The sequence below is a fragment of the Halichoerus grypus genome, chromosome 6 (genome assembly GCF_964656455.1).
Source record: "Halichoerus grypus chromosome 6, mHalGry1.hap1.1, whole genome shotgun sequence".
Taxonomy (NCBI): domain Eukaryota; kingdom Metazoa; phylum Chordata; class Mammalia; order Carnivora; family Phocidae; genus Halichoerus; species Halichoerus grypus.
Window position 1 is genome coordinate 136,656,899 of NC_135717.1, and position 20,869 is coordinate 136,677,767.

Genomic DNA, 20,869 nt, shown 5'->3' on the forward strand with positions numbered 1-20,869 from the left:
ACCAAGAAAAATCTCACTTTGGTAATAAATGCCCAGTCCCATGTCATAATTACATAAATCTATACTCTCACCTAATTCAAAATTTCTTTCCTATCCAGCACAGAGCTGCATTCTCCCACTAATTTCCTATCTTTGTTGTTAGCTACTTACAGAAAGAGCTGAAAATTATTCATCCTTAATTCTCTAGAACTGAACATGTAGCAAGTGTCCATTACATATGTGTTTAACTAAAATGGTTTCCCAGGAAAGAACATTTCTTTCTGAGATACTGAGATTTTTAGCCATAAGTGACGATGAAAACTGTCACATCCATTCCACATCACAATTCCCATTTGCCTTCTCCCCTTTCCTCCCCTTGCTGCCATACCACAAACCACCACTAACCACTGCCAGCAACCATCACCACTAATAGCAAAAAACCCTAACTATTTACAGATACAAAAATAGTTTGGTCAAATCTTTTCTATCACATCTGATTACTTTACAGGTAATAAACTGGCCAAAAGAATTTTCCTTTGTATAATGCCAGCAGTCAAAGAAAAAGGCTAAGTCATTTGACTGAACTTGATAAACTCATAGTTGTTCAGTGTCTGGTTGTTGGATTTTAAATTGAGAAATTTAAGTTCATAAGTTTGCCTGTAGTGATTCTCTCTTCCATGATCAACCTATGTCTACTACCTCTGCCTTCTCATTGAGAACAATAATGTGAATGCGTGAGTATTAATGCATACATCATCAATGTAAGATTTGTTGGACTTAAGAGTTAGGTTCTGAGCAGAGCTCTTACTAAGGAAGTCAGTCAGGAGATCAAATCAAAGATGAGTGGATTCACAGAACATTCATTCATTCATTTAATCAAAAAATGTGGAGTCAATAAATATTTATCAAGCTTTTCTTATATGTCAGATACTGTTCTAGGTAATTATGGTGAACAAACACAGGCTGTATTTCTGCCCTCCTACAGTATTCACTTCCATTAGTTTAGTTAGGAAGGAAAAGGGATACAAGCCAATAAACAAGTTAATTTTAGGGTGATGCATGTCATGAAGTATTAGCTCTAATGAGAATTGACAGGGGAAATTCACTTTCAATTGGGTATCAAGGGAGACCTCATGGAGTAGCTAAGAGCTGAAGGATCTGGTTACTCAATCTACTCTATGGGCAAAATGCCTGATTGGGTAAGTGCTTGGCATAAATTTTTGAGAAAATAAAAATAGAGCAAAGTTTTGGGTTCAGAATTTCTTACTGTTGTGCTGACTGATTCCCTCAGGATAGCCATGAGATTTGCAATGAGAGAGAGAGAGCTCATCTTAGGTCTTCAGTTAAAAAAAAATGTCTGCACTTTGGAGTATTGAATGTTCCCAAGAGATATGTTCTTCCAGTCGGATGGCTTGTCTTTGCCTATCTAGAGATATTTCTTTTGAAAGAATAAGAGCACTCCCTTTCATAGCCATAGCTGGTGAAATATTTATAGATTTTTACTTTCAACTTTAATATTTTATGTCACCACAAGGGTCAAGCAAGTCATTACACAATTTCTTTGCATTAATTATTGTTAACTCCTCTGTTATTAATATTATGCATTAGTTTCCTTGATTGAAAATGCAATAGAGAATTTTCTACTCACTAAGGCCAAGTGAATATCTTATTGCTGCAGATTCCTAAACTCGTTCATTCAGTCACAAGCATGTATCAAGGGCTCACTATGTATCAGACATAAGACAGGAGCTAAACATAGGTGGGCAAACAAGTCTGGCAGTTTTCCTGATTTCATGGAGCTTGTATTTTGTTTATATGTCTGGATTTTGTTTTTATTTCAGAAAAAAAATAACCTTTTATTTTCTTTGTCCCCGGGCCTATAAACATGTTTCTGCAGTTCATAACTGAGAAGTGACATGTCATTCTAGGTATAAATATAGTTCTAAAGGTGTAACTCTGCAAATCACTTACTCAAATTTCTTATTAGCGGTCTCCACAACATGATCCTACTGGGCAAGCTCTTTTATGAGAGCCTAAGCATTGTGGGTTTTTTTTTTTTTTTTTGTCAGAATGGTGAGAACAGACAGCGATGAGGATCAAAATAAATTCTATCACGGCAGTCACAAAACGTGACCGATTCATTTCTCATTTCAAAAAACAAAACACTGAATCTATATACATTATTGGGAAAACACAATGGAAATCCTCACAGAGTATTTAAATTCACCACAATTAACACGAAGCATCAATGTTCCCTCCTCCCAAGCATCACTATGGATTAGACAGATGCACAGGCCGCTGTGTCGCCACTGTTTACAGTAATAGCTTGATATTTGCAGTTGTTTACGGTAAAGTTAATAAGGTAAGAGAATTTAAGGGAACTCAGTGAGTGCTTATATTTAGTCGAAAATTTACAGACATTTTGAGACTCCAGTGATCATCCTATAATGATTCCCGCCTTGGAGAGGTCTTGGTGAAGTGTAACAAACTACTTGACTGATCACTTTTTTTACATGTCAACATCAAATGAAAATACCCCTGGAATCAACTGCAACCATAAGTAGAGCTTCTTGACATCTGATCTGTGGCTGGGAGGAAAGGCAAATGAGACCAGCAAAAGGACTGTGGGTCTCTGAAAGAATAAGAAAGGACAGAGCTTGGGCTCTGAAGATAAGCTTCATTGCCTCACCAGTTTTTCTGTCTAGCCCTACTCTATCCACTAAAGAACAGGCATAAACTCATGGTCAGTGAAGATGGTCACCTGCAGGTTTGCAGTGAGAGGAAGGAACAATGGCTGCCACCTGGGAGAATCTGATCCCACCAGGACAGAGAGCTCTCAGCACCTTATCTAGAGGTTATGGCCTCTTGCATTTTTCCTTCTTAGTATATTTTGATGAAGGAGTGTACTCCTCCTCATTGGTAGATTGTGTCATACGAATTCTATAAGCTTAGAAGGAAGTTTGCTAACCAGCTCATTTACTATTTGGTATCTCACTATTAGAAAGATTATACTTGACAGACATTTTAGCTAAAAGCAAGGAACAAGAAGACAATTTTGTAAAAGAAGCTGTTGAAATAAAAATATATTTAATTTGTCATGAATGGAAGATTAATGGGAGTTTTTTTCTATTCCTAAATTCCAGCTATAAATAAACTCAGTGCATTTCTTTTATCTTTTCTACCCAACCACAAAAGAACAAATTACATAACAGGTTCTTTTTTTTCTTCTGTCTACATGATTTACCAATATGGTAATGAATTGGAAATCTTTCTACTCGTTGTTTTCTCTAACCAAGTCTTTAACTAAAGAATGGCATAAATCCTAATGTCAAGAAATGAAATTCTAAAATAATAACCTAAATATTTATTCAGTCATAATTTCCTCTATGCTCATAAATGGTAATTAAATATTATGACAGTTAAATATCCTAATTATTTGCGATTTCTTAATTAAATGCAAATGTATTCAGATTTTCTAGCAGAATGAAGTATATAATTCTGTATTGTTAGGTGTTATTCGCTCATTCACCTATTCAGTATTGTTCAATGTTAATCGGATCAAATACTGAAAATTTTCTTTATCTGTAATCAAAGAACAAAAAACCATATACTAACTAAACACAAAATGCTCAGCATTCCAGTTAATTATTATGTAAAAGGGCTGCGCAGATAGTGGTTTCTGACTCAGGAGTTTAAAACAAAACTGAAAATCCAGGATTACTAGGCCGCTTCCACTGAAAGTGGGGAGACCATTACCACTGGCAAAGTAGAGTCATCAGAGTTTAGGGGCTCATTGTCTCCAGTTTCATCAGGGTCTTTCCTCATGTTGCCATCTCAACTTACTCCCATTCTTTCTCAGTCAATACTCTCACTTTAACAGTAGATACCCTGTGATGCTGAGAGTTCAACTTAATTTAGCCAATAACAGGATGAGGTCCTGTGTTTGATTTTCAGCATTGTCAGTCCTGCTGCTACAAGAGATAAGGCTATCTCCTTCAGGACACACATAGAAGATCTTAGGTCATTTATGCAGTCCCTGAGCTGGGAATTTGAATCCCTGAGCTTATCCTTTTCTCGCACCACTTTGTGCAGTGATATTAGGAGCAACCAACCATCATTATATTTCTTAGTTTTTCAAAAATGTTCAAAAGTATTATGTACAGAGTCACATAGCTCCTTGCTTCTTTTAAGTGGTTGATCAGTGCAGATAGTTTTGCATATCTCTGTAAACAGTTCATGCTATGGACTATCAGTGCATAGACTCATTTGCATCTTTAAATCTAATCAGATTAGAGAACCAATTCCAGAAACCCCAGAGCCAATTTGGAAAATTCATCCATAAAATTCTAATCTTCTAGAACTGCTGTCAATACCAAATTCTGTATTAGCCAGGGTTCTCCAGAGAAGCAGAACCAGTAGGCCCTATATGGATATGTACATAAAAGAGATTTACATAGGCATTTTCTCATGTCACTGTGGAGGCCAAGAAGTCCTATGATCTGCTGTCTCTAAGCTGGAGAATCAGGAAAGCTGGTGGTATAATTCAGTATGAGTCCAAAGGCCTGGGGTCCAGGAATGCTGATGTCTAAGGCAGGAGAAGACGGATGTCTGAGCTCAAGCAAAAGAGAGCAAATTTGCTCCCCAACTGTTTGCTCTATTCAGGTCCTCAAGGGTTTGGAAAATGCCCAGTGCATTGATGAGGATGGTCTTTGTTACTCAATCTACCAATTCAAATGCTAATCTTTTCCAGAGACACTCTCATAGACACACCCTGAAATAACATTTTACCAACTTTTTGGCCATCTCTTAGTTCAGTCAAGCTGACACATAAAATGAACCATCACAGGGGCGCCTGGGTGGCTCAGTCGTTAAGCGCCTGCCTTCGGCTCAGGTCATGATCCCAGGGTCTTGGGATCGAGCCCCGCATCGGGCTCCCTGCTCAGCGGGAAGCCTGCTTCTCCCTCCCCCACTCCCCCTGCCTGTGTTCCCTCTCTCGCTGTCTCTCTGTCAAATAAATAAAATCTTTAAAAAAAAAAAAAAAAAAGAACCATCACAGTGGGCAAGATGGGTCTTCTTATTTTGTAATGTATTCTATAATCTTTTACAGTGACTGGCACATAATAAGTTCTTCATAAATACATGCTAAATGAATAAATAAAAATTAAAAAATACTGGCACACCCTTCCTTTCCCTGATTTTTTCTTTAATCAAAGCATCATTACTTTTCATAATGTATTCTGTGTCTTCCTTCTTTTGGTATCTAGAGCATAATGGTACTTTCTTACATTTTTAAGTACAAAATTACTAAAGAATATAATTAAAGTATTTCAAATTATTCAATAAAAGTGTGGAATAAGGGGGACCCCGGTGGCTCAATCGTTAAGCGTCTGCCTTCGGCTCAGGTCATAATCCCAGGGTCCTGGGATCAAGCCCTGCGTCGGGCTCCCTGCTCAGCAGGAGGCCTGCTTCTCCCTCTCCCACTCCCCCTGTTTGTGTTCCCTCTCTCACTGTGTCTCTCTCTGCCAAATAAATAAATAAAATCTTTTTTAAAAAAGTGTGGAATAAATTATGTGATAGTTAAGTGATAACTTTTCTCAATTTTATGAGCATTACTGGCATGTATATTCGTCTTCAGGGTCATAGTGTGAGAATTTATGAATCACTAAAGATGTCCACCTATATGTGGAGAGATACAGAAAAGGAGAAAATAATATTACTAAAAATATTAGTATTGTTAATTTCAGGTCATTTTCAAAAATGGAGCAATTTAAGCACAATAAGTAAGTATTTCTGGCATAACAGTTCAAGGTGATCCTGATATTGTTACAGAATATATTTAGATGATATTTCTATCTTGCTCACTGTATACAGTTTTCTAATTCTTGATTGCAAAAGCAGATGGCGATGTTAAGACTTTGTTTTATGGGAAATCAGACATTACAAACATAGCTCTCAAATGTGTTTCACTTGTTTAGAAATGTACTCACTTGAGATGTGACCAGAAGGCAAAATTCTTTTGCTGATATTTCAACCTACTTATTACTCTGCACATGTAAAGTGATGTAAGTGGCACTGCCAGATGTGATCAATTATCACAAAAGCACTTTCTTAATCTAGGATCTGGAAAAATCTATAGCTAGACAGTTCTTATATTTGATATCTCAACCCCAATTTACATGAAAACATAATGCAACTGAAAAATTGGACTCCAAAATCTGAAGGTAAAAAGACCTTGATTATGGAAATAAGGTAACATAATCTCCATGTATTTATAATTCAATATTGGTTGGAATTTAAATTGGAACTGGAATCCAAAAATTTTAACAGCAGCAGATTAGAGTTTTTGAGAAAATAATATATTTGTTGATGGGAGTGCTTTGAACAGACATTGGGTTAGAGATTATGACCCGTTAAAAAAAATAAGGAACATACATGTTACCATAAAATTTAAGTCAATACTTATTCTGTATTCAGTCATCACTGAGTCTTCATAAGACTGTTTAAAAAGTGAAAATAAATCTGGTAATTGTAACAGTTACTAATGTGCCAGGTTGTGCTCTTTGGGCTTTATCTATTCTTCCAAATATTGTCTGTTAGTTCTCAGCTCTATCTCATCCTCTTTTGTTGTCTTCTGTCTACAAGCCTAGAGAACCGTGTTTCCCAGACTCTTTGCCAGCTCAGTTACCAATGGGAGGCTCATGTTGAGGTTAGAAAAGGGAAAGATGGGGGAAATGATGATACTTCTGGCTCTGGCATTGGTGGGCAAGCCCAGGCTCCCGTAGTATATGCTTGTGGTTTCAGCCACTGCAGCAACAACAGTTGGGTTCTTGGGTTCCTGTGGGCTCTCTGGTTGCTTCTCAGTGGCAACAGAGGCATTTCTAACAGTAGCAACAGCAGCAGCAGAGCTCCAGTGGCATCATGGGGGAATGTGGTCTTTCTTCTCTGCAACCCTAAGGGCAATAGCAGCTTCCTGCAGTTACTATCTCTGGGTCATGCCTCTCTTGTTCTTCCAGCTCTTCCAACACATTTGCAATCAGTTCCTTGTACTGATTCTTCCTTTATTTTTAATACCTAGAATAGTTTTTATTTTCTTAACTGGTTACAGAATAACATACACATATTGACTCATCTAATCTCCATACACAGATTTCCAAGATTGTTATTATTACTAACCTCATTTTACAGACAAGGGAGTAGAAGCACAAAAAGATTGAGTTACTTAGCACCTAGGCTTTTAACCGCTATGCTATGCTGCTTAAACCAGAGCCTTTCTCTAATGTTAGGAGGTTTGTTTTAATAGGACTGTTGGCTTGTAACCTTGAGACTATGCCTGTATATAAGAATCTACACTTGTTAAGTGTTACTTTAGAGAAAATTAAGTTTGCATCCTAGAGATGTAGATTATGTTTGTACTAGGTAGTTACATTTCCTATAATACCTTAAATAATCATCTAGGAAAAAATCTAGTATGTATAATGCATCTAAAATCACAATGAGATATCACTTTAAGCCCACAAGGATGGTTATAATAAGAAAGACAAGATTTAACTAGTCTTGATGAGGATGTGGAGAAATTGGACCCCTCATACACGGCCGGTGGGAATGTAATTTAGTGAAATTACTTTGGAAAAATAGTTTGCTAATTTCTTTAAAGAGTTAGTAAACATAAATTTACCATATGACCCAGTAATTCCAGTCCTAGGTATCTAACCAAGAGGAATGAAAACGTATGTTCACACATAGACTTGAATATTCATAGCAGCATAAGTCATGAGAGACAAAATATTAGAAACGATCCAAATGTCCATTACCTGATGAATTAGATTTTTTAAAAAAGAGAGATGTGGGATATCTAAACAATGAAATATTATTTGGCAATAAAAAGGGTTTGAATATGGATACATGCTTCACTCAGTGAAGGCCCCGCAGAATGTGACTTTCTGTCACCGGGTTCCATTGTGAGCCGTTGCTGTCTTGGTTCCCTGCACAGTCTCAAACTGCTGGCCATGACCTCCTTGAAAGAATATTGCTCTGTCTCCGAGAGCACCAGAGAATTTAAGAGTAGGACCAGTTGTGTTGCTCTGTACTCTTGTGTCCCTTTCTTATTTATAATACACTGTTGAAGATAATGGATTGAAACAGTTATGTCCTCTCCTCCCTTGTCTTCTCAAATTTATTTGACATGATACTGCCAGATCATTTTGATCCAAATCAAAGTAATTTGCTCAAATAACATCAAAATTATGAGTATAAATGAAAAATTTCTTTCATGATTTTTGTAATTATTTGTCTCTCATATTCCCCCTATGGCTTGCCTTTTAAACTTTAAGGAGTATCTTATTAAACAGTTTTTAAATTTATATATTAAAAATTATCACTCCATTTTAATATGTAAACTATTTAACAGATTCTTGTTTTGATTAATAATTTTTTGTCTTTATTTTTTCAAAAGCTTATATTTTCTCCTAGTGGTTTTATAGTTACTTTTGTGTTTGGTTTTTTATATATTTTTGGTATGAATATCCAGTTACTGTTATTGAAAAGAATACTATTTCTCCACGGATTTGAAAATCTACCCTATTACTGAAATCTCATAAATGCGCAGATATATCTATTCCCATAATTATCCACTATGTTAACTGTCAGTCTGTTATATGAAGACAAAGGTGTGTAACTGAGACTTCACCTTTGTGGTCTAATGCTCCTGCATGACTTTCCTAACCTCTGCTCCTTCCACCTAGAAAATGCATTTCTCTTGTCATTGAGGCAGGAACTTATGCCCTGTCATGTTTAGTCAGGATTTTTAAACTATGTCAAATCCTTTTAGTAGCTTCAAAGATCCCCAAAGAGGCCTATAGGGCAGGTGTTTGATTATTCATTCTTTCATTCCTGGAGTTTAGCCAAGATCATAAAGAACTAAAATTATTTTGCTCTTAAATGACCTAAACTGATCTGGAAAAACTATTTAACCCTTTTTACATTTTTAGATTTACATCTAAAAGCTTTAAGTTTAAATAGCTAAAAATGATATGAAACATAAGTATTTATATTTTAAAGGAAATTGTTATACCACATGTTTAAATAATTCTGACAATCGAATTGCATAACAATGATACACAAAATCACTTATTTAAAACTATATAAATATGTCCTTCTCTAACATCCATAAAGTTTACATTAATCTTTTTCTAACCAATTTTCCCTCAGAATTATATCATACTTTTTTTATATCATACTTTTCTGCAACAAAATATATTAATTAAAAAAAATGTTAAAGAATGTCTTATAACCATAATCGAAGTGTTAAAAAAAAACTGGATTGAGTTATCATTCAGTTGTTACTAGTGTAAAAGAGACCCAAATAATGAAAATATGTTGCATGTTTTGATAAATAATTATTAAGCATAAAAAAGTCAATTTCGTTGGAAATTAATTTATTAATGAGATGGATAGAGCTGGATTCTTTTCAATTAGTTTATTAGTTAAATGTAACTAGCATGAATAGCAATTATTCTTACAATGAAAGCTTTTTGTTTAGAATCTATTATTTTCTATTTCTTTATTTTTATTAACCATAAGAGCAGAGAAAGCTTGTCTCTCATAGTGGGTAGAAATGGAAGGTATTTGTTATAGCAAAATAATTCCACTCTTAAAACTCCATTTATGTTATTTGTCAAAAATAACAAAGTGATCTACCATCAAAAAATATAATAACAATTTCATTAGTTCCTCTAATGACAAAGACTTAGAAACTTCCTACCTCCAAAATGAGTTATTTCCCAGTTATTAGAAGCTTCTGTAACTTCAGTTTGCTGGTTATGCCAAGATCTTGCCAAGCATTACTGAATAACTTTTCATTATAAAGGCATACCTCAGATACTACGTGGGTTTGGTTCCAGACCACTGCAATAAAGGGAGTATTACAATAAAGTGAGTCAAATGATTTTTTTGTTTGTTTCTCAGGGCATATAAAAGTTACACTTACACTATAGTCTATTAAATGTACAGTAGCATTATGCATAAAAAAATGTTTGTAATTGTTTTTAATTAATTAAAAGAAAATTATTAAAATTAATAAATTAAAAATTAAATTATTTTTAATTAAAATGTTAAAATTAATTTAAATTAAATTATATTTAATTAAATTAAAAATATTGTTAAAAAATGCTAATCATCATGCAAGCTTTCAGTGAGTCATAATCACTGGTAACAGATCACCATAACAGATATAATAATATTGAAAAGGTTTAAAATATTGTAGGAATTACCAAAATGTGACAGAGACATTAAGTGAGCAAATGCTGTTGGAAAAATGGTGCCACAAACTTTAAATTTTTAGCAGTGGAGTATCTGTGAAATGAGATAGAGCAAAGCACAATAAAAGAATTGCCTGTATATATTCACTATCTAACACATCCTATTTCAGTTGAATCCTATTTCACCTGGTGAAACTCAACTGTCATTTAAGTTTATCAACAACATAAGAATAAGGAAACAGAGGCACATAGAGATTAAGTAACTTGTCCACCATCACAGTACTGTTAATGAGCAGAGTCTGATATCAAATCCATGCCTATCTGATTCTGGTCTTTCTCTGAGAACTCTGTGGACCTATACAAAATGAAACCATTATTAAGTTTTTTAGAAAGAAGATATAATTGCCCTAAGAGGGGTACCTGGCTGGCTCAGTCATTAAGTGTTTGCCTTTGGCTCTGGTCATGATCCCAGGGTTCTGGGATTGAGCCCCCTGTCAGGCTCCCTGCTCCTTGGGAAGCCTGCTTCTCCCTCTCCCACTCCCCCTGCTTGTGTTCCCTCTCTCGTTGTGTCTCTCTCTGTCAAATAAATAAATAAAATCTTTAAAAAAAAATAATTGCCCTAAGATACAAAGAAACTAGTTAAATATAAAAGAGTTTTAATAAGCATCAAAACTGAAATCATATCTTTCCTATGAAGTTCTGATGAAGACACCAGCTCAAATTGGTTTTCTGATGACAACCCCTTTTGTACTTATTCTTTAAGACACCTAATTAGTTCCTCATGTTTCCTAATTCTCTGAACAACAGGAATTGATCTAGTTAAAAGTACTTCATAATGGTGGCATTATTCCCCTGCTCATTAATTTTTCATATGTGTTGTTCTCATCCTCCTAATCTGATGGGGGATCTGGGTAGACTGCTCTGCTCAATTTGTAATTTTTGGTCCCACTAATTACTTGTCATATTCACTTGAAAATCTCCAGTGGTTCAATGTTGACTCCTTTTAGTCCTTTCTACCTATCAGCATCGTTTTTCTGTGGTCTCCTTGTTTTGTAATTTTATGGTAGCGAGCACTATGCATGGGTTTTTCATATCAGAAACTTGTAACTTTGTCTCACCCACTACACTCAGTCCTGCACGTCTATTTGCTAGATGTCTCCTGCATCTTTCTCAATCTTCTTCAACCTTATGGCAGTGTCATTGGGTGAGGATTTCAACCTCTTTTGCTGGGTTATTTGCAAGATTCTTCTCACCTGTCTTTCTATACTAGTTTTGCATTCTTCCAATCTATTCTTTACCGTGCTCCAAGACTAGCATTCTGATATTCAAGTAACAATGTACATTCAATAAAATATCTCCAAGAAATACACTTTATGTCCATTAATTTCCAGGCATCATGCTAGGTGCAGAATATATAGTCATAAGCAAAGCACAAAAGTTAAATCCTCCTTCATTAGCTACTAGTCAAACTCCAAACTCATAACTTCACTTATTTATCTACCTAATTCTCTTCCTGTAAAACCAAGAGACAGCACTGTTCCCTTCCTCCACCTCACTACATGTTAGACACTCTCACTTGAAGTGTTTCTAATGCATTATGGTTTCCCATGCCTCTGGAATTTGATATGTACTTTACACTGCCAAGAACGCCTTTACTTATCTGTCTCATCCCACTACATATAGTTAGATAATAATCAATCCTATTTCAAGGCTTTTGAACTGAAATTGTCACTTTTAAAAGTAGTCCACATGGTAATAGAGTTAATAGTAGCATTTTAATTAGGTAACTCAGGGAAGTTTAACAGGTTGAAATGTTATCTCCTTTCCTTACTAAACAAGAATAAACCATTAACATCCAGTAGTACATTGTTTTCTATTAATTATATAGAAAATTATAGTTTCTACATTATATAGTTGGTCTTTTAAACTGTTTCTTAATAAGAAAGTCATATCTCCAAATGGAATTGTCTACTAATAAATCTTTCATATTCTGACAAACTCACTTTAAAATATCAAGTTTGTAAAATAGACTTCGATGTTGTTGAAATATTAGGAATTTCACTGTTAAGAGTGACTTCCATTTACTTTTATGTGTCAAATTTTAAGAAGCTCTAATAAAGCAATGCCCTAAATGTTTCTTTGAAAAGAGTACCTTTTTGTTTAAAAATGAGAATAATTACCAGGTGCACAGCAGGAACACACCCGGAAAAAAAAAAATCAAGCAAAAAGGATTAGCATAAACACAAAGTTCCATTTCATTTGCGGGCTTTTATTGATTGAAGGAAAATGAAAAGAAAGAAAAACAAAAAGAAGTGACATGGTTGCCTTAGTTACAACCATCATTTTACATGATTACCTGTCCCTCCAGTCTGCTATTACATTTAATAACTTGAAAGCTGTGAAGAAATAAGCAACAGAGAGTGTATAATATTATCCAATATAAATGACTTACTTTTGATTTTTTGCTAATGTTGTCTAATTTATTAACTCCATTAAAATATTAATTCACAGACTTAGAAATTAATGGTATATTACTCTATAACATATCTTTGCCTTAAAATTAATTTTCCAATTTAAAGGAGCACTTGAAAATATAATTACTCCCTCTGCATTCCCTAATTCAACAATATTGATTGCTTGCTTTCATTATACCACATATTCAGCTAGGTTCTAAAGATAGCATAGAAAATATAGAAAGCTTTTTACTTTAAAGAAATTGAAGTCTCGTAATAGAGACTCACAAAGATGAATAGTTACCATACATTGGGATATTTTGTGAAAGATATTAATTCTGGGATATTAATAGCTACAGCACACAGAGTATCTCCTATGTGTCCCAAACTATATTGGGTACTCTATATACATTATTTCATTTATTATTTTGACAATCATATGTGTTACCTGTTATTTCCAATGTCCAGAGGAAAAACTAAGGCTGAGAAAAGTTAAATATTTTGCCCAGAGATGCACAAGCATGAGGCAGGAGAGCCAGGATAAAATGCCAGCCATATCTGATTTCAGAGACTGTTTGTTTTTTAAGTATAGAAGAGAGACATCTTACTAACTCTTGAAAAAAGTCAAGTAATTACATAAGGGAAGGTGAGGTATATGATGCAATTTAAGAACTACAACTATTTTATTAAGAATCTAAAATGAGAAATGTCATAAAATGTTACCTAGAGAGAGGTGGAGAACTAACTATAAATGGCCTTGTATGCCTTTGCTTTACTATTACCATGTCTTGCATATTATTTTTATGTTTACATCCATTTATATATCATTCTTTAAACTGTAATTCCTGAGCTTTACCATATTTAGCCATATGATATAAACTTTCTCAAAACCTTATGCCTTGCCACCTACACAGGAGATCTTTAGTACCTGTTTTTCTTGATGATTCTAATTAAGTCTATGGTCACTAAGCACTATCTTTTGACTTGAATCATTTCTCTATGGTTTTAACTGGTAAATAAGTATGTGGTTTCACTTAAAAAAAATGAAAACTATACAGTGTTTTTAAATTTTAAAAGAATAAAATATTTCAAGCTCGTGTTTTGCTAACATTCTTAATATATTATCAGTACTAAACAGAAGAGACTAGTAAGCCATTTAATATTATTGAAACTCCAAATTCATCTTCCATTTGCATCATTATCTTTTTCTTTAAATATCCAGGAGTTATTTAGCTTAGGTCTCATGAGTATTTGCCTATTTTCTTAATATCTGAGTTTCCAGTAACAGCAGAGGGAGCTCACAGTGTATTTTTTTGAGATTTGTTAAGTTACATATTTTACTTCTGTTGCTCAATGGAGGGGTTGTAAAACTAAAGGTTTATTTTTTTGTAAGAGAATTTGCATAAATATATAATAGGAGATATAATTTATGGACTATGTCATATAGCAATAAAACATAGAGAAAAACAAATTTGGTAATTCACTACATACACATTCATTAAATTTAAATTTAGACCTTAAACTTGAACAGCTTCCAATTGTTATCATTATCCTACATTTCTGTGTCTTGCTCAAATCTTTTTCCTGAACTCAAGACTTTTGATATCTATTCAGTACTTCTCAGATGCCTAATAGACCTCTCACCCTGCCTTCTGTTGAGGGCAACATCATCTTTACAGTTGCATAGGCCAGAAGACCTGGAGTTATCTCGACTTCCGTCTTTCTAGGAAATCTTAGGTCTAACCCAACACACAGTTCTGTTGATGATTCTTCCAACATGCTTTTAGAATCTAACCATTTATCAACACCCTTATGCTACCATCCATGTCTTCTCTCATTTGGATTACTGCAAGAGCCTCCTGAAAATATCCCGGCTTTTTCTTTTGTAAACCATGTCCCTGATCTATTCCTGATCTATTTTCAACACAGCAGCTATCATCATCTTTTAAAACAAAGGGTATGTCATGCCATTCCTTTCCTTAAAACCTTGCAATGGTTCCTCATTTCATTGAAAATAAAAGCCAGTGTCTCTCTAATAGCCTATTAGACCTTGTATGATTTTTCACCCCCTTCCCAGTTACCTCTCTGACCTGTCACCTGATACTCCCCCTCACTAGCTGCAAAGCTACTGCTCCAACTTTTTCATGTGTCATACAGGTGTGCTACTATTTCAGGGCCTTTGCACTGACACTTCCTTTGTTTGAAAAGTCTTTCTCCCAGAGATCTACACAACTAACTCTATTAAGTCCTTTGTTCTTCACTAAAATAATCATCTTTCAGTGAGGTAAGCCCTGAGCAATCCATATAAAATTGCAACTCATATCCCCCTGCCCTCTCAATCTCTTTTACCTACTCTACTGTTTTTTTTACATCATTCATATTACCTTTTAACAGAATATATTATTTAATATACTATATGCTATATTAGTCATTATATTTAGTATCCCTCCTAAAATGTAAGTACCAAAGGGCAAGGACTTTTTAAAAATCTCTGGTGTGGCTCAGGCATGTAGAACAATTTCTCACACATAGCAGGTGCTATAAAAGATGTTGGTTGAATAAATATATAAGTGATAAACATTAATTTTGATGATTTTTATGGTAGATGCCGCTATTTTTAGTCTTGTGCTGTAACAGTCATTCTTTTTATCTAACACACCAAGGTTAGAACTTCAAAAATAATCTTGATGAGAATTACCAATTATATATATATATATTTGTATGTAGGTATGTCTAATAAAGCATAGTAGGAATTTAATAAATATAAACTAATTTATAGTGTAATGGACTTTAAGCAGAAGGGTGCCAAAATTTTGTAATAACTTTCAGTGGAAAAATACAGTGTTGCTTTCTCACTTGAAAGATTTTATGATAAAAATAATTAGTTCAGATCTCAATATAACCTTTATTCCAATTTCCTTAAAATAATAATGCTAGTGTATTATGTAAATCAGATGAATCTGCTGGTACTTAAGCTGGTATTTTGTACTAGTAGTATCTGATTGCCTATCAGAACTGAAAAATCACAAATCTTAACTATTTGGTTGGCTTATAGAACATATTTACTTTAAGGTTAAAGTCTTGTTTTTATCAGCTTTTTTAGGCTATAATAAAAATATGATAAAATCTGCCCATTATTCAAAATCATTGAATAGCTCTACTCCACTGTCTAAAGAACAAAACTGAAAGACTTCTGCATGTCTTCTACAACTTGTTTCTTTCTAAATACACCAAGCATGCTCAAACTCAGGGACCTTTGACCATGCTATTGTTTCTCTTATTTGAAGTCTTTCCTGAGGGAAAAGCCCATCAGCTGTCCATCAAAATCTAACATCCCTTTCTCTAATTCTTTCAGCTCTGTATCTTTCACTGCAGTTAGATGGCATGTGAAAAAGTGCCCTCCAACTGCTCTGAACCAAAGAGATGTGCACTGTTTCTAGGTCCGGCCCACAGAGTCTTTAATAAACACACTTTTTCATTCCTCCCCGTTAGCTGATGGGAAGGACTGTGCCCAGGGGATCTTGGAAGTTATGTGTTAAAAATTCCAAGTAACCATTATCTTGGCCCAAATAATTGTGTGCACAGACTGCCCTGCTGTGTGAAAACTTGCCCTGTATGTTTGCATATGAAGGAAATAAACTTCTTGCTCTATATCACTGAAATGGAGCAGGGTGCTTTTTGTTACAGGATTTTTAGCCTACCCTAACATGTGGCTACCAAACACCAAATACCTAAAACTATCAAGTAGATGTCTTCTGTGATCTTCACCCCCTTTGCAAGGCAGAACCAGAATCCTCTGACCCACAGAAATATCTACACTTATTTCCCCCAGAGTAATGACAACATTCAATGTTATATATTTGTTTGAATATTTGTTTTCCTCTTATAATTCATCTCTGCAGGACAAGGATTGAAGGCTTTCTATCCTTGGAGTTTCAGTTGCAGAGTATCTGGAACACTCTAAGTCCTGAATAAATATTTATTGTTTTATTAAATTAACACATGAGTGAATGAGTCAGTAGTCTCAGAAATAATATATATGTCATTCAGCTCAGCAGCACTTTTGGTGCTTTATTAAAATTTTAGGTACTCAAATCTTTAACAATTACCAAATGGTTCTATTTCATTTTTCTTCCCTCACCCTCTTACTCTAGCCACACTGACACATGAACTTGTTTCAAGTCACATGTATCAATAACGAGGCAATGTTAACCTTTTAGGGGGAAGAAGTCACCATTACTGTAGTGGGGGAAAAATGTCTGAGCAAAATCAAACAAAGGAAGACAAAACTAAAACAAATTCTTCAACCAGCCACCAATCCAATCACCCACCACAGTGAACAATAAAACAGGAATTCTACACTGATATATCTGGGTGAAACGATGTGTTTTAGAATCCAAATAATCCAATTACAGATTATAAAGGATTTTCAGAAGTTCATCTTGTCAAATAAAGATTAAATTTTCAAAAATTCATTATTTAAGATTAAACACAAAAGAATGTAGTAAAATACGAGTAATAAAAGTTGCTTTATTCAAACTGCCAATTTTCTCCTTTAGTTGCACATGAGAAATGCTTTAAATTTATATTGGAAACACGCATCAGTATAGTAAGGACATAGCCTTCAGAAGGTCAGTTGTTATTATGTACATGGAAACCTTAATAGAACTGCATTGCTCATTCACTGGTAAGGGTTAGTTAAATCTTCAGCGCTACTTGACAAGTTTCACACACGTCACACAGTTGAAGGGCACACTACACAAAGCAGTGACACAGCAGTAGACATTTGACAAAGAAGAAAGGCAAGATCAAATTTGACAATACCCACTTCTTTCTTCTAAAAAGAACATAATTTTGTCTCAAAATTTAACTTGTGTCTATTGAATTACTCTATATCAGAAAACAAAGTATAAGAGGAGCAAAGAGAAAAGATGATATATCAACAGTAGAACTAGCAATTAAACACATTGTACAACACCCACTACAGAATTAGATAGTTCTAGAATATTGTAAATCACAGAAAAATGTTGTATCAAAGCAGAAGAACTATAAAGCGACGGAAATGTGGAGTAAAAAGTTAAGCTGGGAAACAATTTGATTATTTTTTCTTCCCTATACTTTGAAATTTAAAGCTTAAAAAAATCTGTAATAGTTCTTCTTTAGAATAACTGTGCAATATTTTTCAATTATTGTTTTCAAAAGTCATCTCTCATATTTACAATTCCAGCAATCTAAGTTGATTCAAGAATTATACATTTATTATCACTTTTTATTTCCCCTTTTTCCAAACGCCTACTTTTTCTGACTGCTTGCCAACATTTCATTAGAATGCATTATTTCAGGAGAAAAGCACTCTTTCAGTTTGTTTATTATAAAAGGGAATATTTATAGGTGCATCTTTCTTAAATGGTATGTTTTCTATGAAATTTACATTTGAAAGAATTGTTGTGTAAGTTTACAGAACTATTATATAGTATAATTTTCAATTTGCATGAAAACAGAGTAATTGATGTAAACAAAACTAAGGAAGAAATACTTCCAACCAGAGACTTGACCAATATAAAGTTTGTCTTATATAAATGGAGCCCTAAATAAAATTTTCTTAAACCATTAGCAGCATGTCATATATTCCCTCTAACCTCTGATTTTAAAACAAAATGACAATTTAAAAGGGAAAAAGAGGATGATAATATGTATAAGTCACTTGATTTAGTACCAGGGGATTCACGGAAACAAAAAAAGATCCCTTCATTCTGTGGGTTGAGAGAAATTAAAACAAGAATTATAATATGGGTATATGATGAGAGACATGTAAGCAAAGCTTATTGGTTGAATAAAGTGAGAAGAGGTTATTCTCTTTCAAGGAAAATTGAGGCATGGCATTGAAAGATAAGTAAGATGTTAAGGGCATCTAAAGAGAAGCACGGGTAATAGTAATAACAAAACCACAAGTCATGTTCATTAATGTTAAATACTTTATTACAACATGTGCAGAGATTGAAGCTTTATATTGAAATATTACATTGGAAAGGCTAGTTGGAATTTTCTGGCCCAGTCAAGTCCTTTACACCACGCAGCTCACATTTCATAAATTATATCCTTAAGTTCATCCTCTCACACGTAAGTTTAAAGCTAAAACCATCTGAACTAGTTCATGTAATGCTATTCTCCCCAATTTGGGCCAGTTTCTCTCAGTCATCTAACCTATGTCATCTGAGATCAATCTATGATCTCATTTTGTTGCCTGGAATTCACACTCTATAAACCTCCCATCACAGGGACCTCACACATTTGCCAAACAATATTTTATAAGCTTCACCTTTTTTGGCAAAATACCTCATGGAGGATCTGTCCACACTTTTCCCCAGTCTCATTGCTCCTTATCCCTTTCTCTCTGCATTTAAGTACATTGGCTTTTTTGTTTGTTTTGGGTCTTTCATGACAAAAGGGCTTTGTCCAAACTGGGGGCTTACTGTTTCTCATTACAGTTTCGTCAGAGCATGGAAAAATAAATTCATAATAGGCATGCAATACACCTTTGCTGACTGAGTTATGGCACCAAATAAATGGGTATTCCTCCCACGGGAGGCTCAATCCCAATGATTTGGAAATCAAGTCTAATCAAGAACCATTTGGAGAAGGGACTTAATGAATATTCTGTAAGCAGTAGAGAATAAAATTTTACTTAGACAGGTAGGCTGTTTAAGCCTTCAAAGGTCCCCTACCCAATTTTGACACCCTACCACTTCACTTTACTAAATGCTAAAGTGAAAGGTTTTCCCTATAATAAAGAATCATACTAATATGAGATTTTGACAAAGAATATAACCTAGAACTCTCTCAACCAATCCTTAGGAAATCCTGGTTATAAGAAGTATTACAACATATGCAGTCTTTTAAATAGTCTAAAGTTTGTAGTTGCATCATGGCATCAAAAGATTACGAAGTTGGATCAAAATGATTGGGCTATTGGTGAAATTCTTGTACTTACTTGTATTTTGATGTTGTGCTATCTACTTTATAATACTCTGAGTAATGTTATAAAAAGTGTTGTATAAAATTCACTATTGTATTTCATTTTGAGAACATGGTCAAATCCATTTTCTTTTTTATTAGTTAGACTGTCTTATTTATGAGGCTCTCTCAATGAGAATTCCAAGCATAGCAGTGTGTAGCCATTTGCCATGCATTACTTTATCAATCTTAATTTCTAATTACCTTTATATCTTTATTTTTTATCAGAAACCATAAATTCTGTCATCTATCTACCTATTATCTATCATCTATCATATATCTATCTATCATCTATCTATCTACTTATCATCTATCTATCTATTATTTATATATCTATTTTGTTTCTTCAAATTGTTTTAGGGGACAAATCCAATATTATAAAATAAAATTTTATGTAGATCAATTTTCTGATGAGCATAAAACTCCTACTAGTTTGTATGCCTACTTGTTTGTTTCCCCAAGAAATGGTACTTGAGTTTTGTAACATATCTGAGAAAGATCTTTCCCTTGAGATTAATTATCCAAAATGTAGAGCAATTAAGCACCAAACTTTCACTTCAAACTCCCAAATGAGTTTAAAACCTCCAATGCCTAGAAAGGACAAGGAGATTAGATAAATCCATGAAACAACTTTAGGGGCATTTGTTTATCTTGGATAAAAAGAATATTTGCATTTTAAAAACAAGGAACTCCACATAGAGATATTTTCTCTCTCATTTTTTAAAAGTATGTAGTCTTTCCATTTATCTTTCATTTTTGTACTACTGATAGAGCTGTAAGTGAGTAGAAATATCTCTTTATTTAAGAACAATAGTGCAAACCCTATTGCAAATGCCAGCTAATAATTTGCTCGGTGTTGGGGAAAAGTTGGAGGAGATGAAAATCTGATGCAAGCATCGCTTAGCTCCAGCTCATTGCTGCCTGAAGGAAATGCAGGATGAGCGTTGCCAAATCTTATTATTATTTAGGATAAACCAGGACTACAAAATTTCAAAAAATTAAAATAAAAAACACAGTTATAGGAGCCAAGCAAAGCCTATCCATGTACAGCCACGGAGCTGCTTATGACCTACATGAGAGATATCAATCTATCATCCTCTCAATTTATTGTTGTGGAGGAAAATTTTTCTTTAAATTGTTTGTGGTTAACATTTTTTCCCCGTCAAG